This window comes from Mastomys coucha, unplaced genomic scaffold, assembly GCF_008632895.1.
Source record: "Mastomys coucha isolate ucsf_1 unplaced genomic scaffold, UCSF_Mcou_1 pScaffold8, whole genome shotgun sequence".
Classification (NCBI taxonomy): domain Eukaryota; kingdom Metazoa; phylum Chordata; class Mammalia; order Rodentia; family Muridae; genus Mastomys; species Mastomys coucha.
The window spans coordinates 57327025-57329383 of record NW_022196914.1 but is presented as its reverse complement, the minus strand read 5'-3'; the positions used below and the strand labels follow the sequence as shown (position 1 = coordinate 57329383).

Genomic DNA, 2359 nt, shown 5'->3' with positions numbered 1-2359 from the left:
TTTTTTGGAGGGGAAACTAGGAATGGAGAAATTTACATGTAAATAAAGAAAATATCTAATAAAGAAAACAAAATTCAAGGTTTAGTCCCAGTCCTTTTAATAACTGCTATTACAAACTGTTTAGGATAATTAAGTAACACAAGTTAATAGTCATTTCAGTCAATCAAACTCATGGTCATGTTATATTCTAGTCTGGATTATAATAGAAATATATATCCTGAGTTTCAGAGATAATAGGTAGCTAGAGTCAGTCAATGTTTGTTTGTTCAAATATAATATGAATAGATACATGGTCTTCAAAAATCTCAGAGACTCACAGAATATGACATTTAAGCATAATTTTAGTAATTTAAGATCTTTTTTGAGATTGAGACATGTCAACTCCTGGTGCTACCCCATTCAACTTGGAAAAAGATGATGAGCATCAAAAGACCTCCATATGGAGTTGCTTCAATTGTGGCAAACTAGCCACTGGGTAAAGAAAATGCCCTAACTTTACCTGCATACAGAATGCTGTCCAGAAAGGACAAACAGATGGAAGGAAGTCAGCTGCCAACTTCTGACAAGACAGGGTAAGCGAGTCATTCATAATTCCTGCTTCACACAAGGTCTGTCAGATATTCTGAGCCTGAAGATAGACACTCCAATGTTACAGAGAATATTGGGTACTGTCCAGGCAGTCTCTTTCATTTCTATAACTTTTGGAAGCTGTGTCCCTGTGCTTCCTGCATACTCAGTTAATATTTATTCCTTCTTAGATCTCTGATGGGGCTGAAGTCTAGATAGTCAAGAGTCTTACTATAAGCTTAAAATATTTAGTTTTAAGAAGATGTTTTTATGATTGTAATATAAGTTAGGATAAAATTTGAGTTAGATAGAAAACTTTAAATTGTTGGTCATTAGAAATTATCTGAGAGACTCCAACATTGAATGTGTTTAGGTTCTACCCAGTACAGATCTGATAATCTATATTTTTAAAAAAACTACTGTAAGTACTATGGTAATAAATGATTCAAATCCATACTCTTTTTAAGGTAAAAGTGGGGGCCTAGAACAAAGTTGCATTGTAAATGCTTATAAAATAAGTAGGAATTTTTTTTCTTAAGGACTAGAAACATAGTTTGCTGCAAAGTTCCTACCTAGAGGGTAAAGGCTTAACCCCCAGAACTACAAGGGAAAAGATACATACATACATTCTATACATACATACATACTTCTTATTTCAGGTATAGGAGCTAGATACAAAGTTATTTTTTTAATTCAAAAATTGCAAATGAAAAATTTAAGCAAAGTATTAGAAGCCAAATATAGCTATTTCACTTTCAAGGAAGAATATCTGGCACTGAATTTCCTCTTTTTATCAAAAATAATTCATAAAATGAACCTTCTTAGCTGTGGTATTAAATAAACCTTCAGTCACCACTGGAACTCTTGCCATTCCTGCTCCTGAAACATATAGACTAAAGAGATGGCTCAGTCACTAAGTTCTTGACCTACAAGCAGGAGGGCCTGAGTTCTATCCCCAGAATCCTCATAAAACTCAGGTACAGTTGTTTGTACCTGTAAGACCAGTGCTGGAGAGGCAGAAACAGGAAGATCCCTGAGGCTTTTTGGCTAGTCATGCTATCAGAGTCAGTTAACTCCAGATTCATGAAAGATCTTACCTCAAAAAAAAGGTGGCAATGGACTAACAAAAATACCCACTCAACATACAAATGCATGTACATCCCTTTAACACACAGAGATGCATACCCCCCCACACACAGATATACATGTATATGAGTCAAGTGTGGTGGCTCATGTTTGTAGTCCCAGCACTTTTTAGAGACAAAGGCAGGTTTCCTACCATGATAGATCTCATTAACTGAAGCCAGAATAAACCCTTCTCTTCTTAAATTGTATATGTCACATATTTTGCCCCAGCAAAGAACACTGTTCTTTGAAAACAAATATTCCCTGCAGTGAGTAACCTCTGGGTCTGTTAACACTCCATTAACAGTTCATTAGGCAAAATGGTGCCATAACAGTCCTAGGTTGACCATCTAGGAAAGTCAAAACAGACAAGCAAACAAACAAACACCCTCCTCTTCAAGTGGAAGAATTGTCTAGTCCCCTGATCTCCAGGGGAAAAGACCCTAATAAAAATCCATACTGTAGAAACTTCCATCCAGTGCTAATTCTCTAGCCTGTTGGTTATTTGTGCCTGGACAACATGCTTTTGCTCTGTTCAAAAGTGTTTTTAATAAACCTGTTTTTGCTTTAAAGAGAGAGAGAGAGCGAGAGCAAAAGAGAGAGAGAAAATGAGAGAGAGAGAGTGAGAGAGAGAGAGTGAGAGAGAGAGAGAGAGAGAGAGAGAGAG

The 2359-nt window shown here is 36.3% G+C and overlaps 1 protein-coding gene across 8 annotated transcripts in view; it reads right to left on the bottom strand.

Annotated features, from left to right (window-relative positions):
- The window catches only part of Ankrd31 (ankyrin repeat domain 31), a 207245-nt gene that overhangs the window by 197863 nt on the left and 7023 nt on the right, over positions 1-2359 (bottom strand). The gene's annotated exons all lie outside the window — the stretch shown is intronic.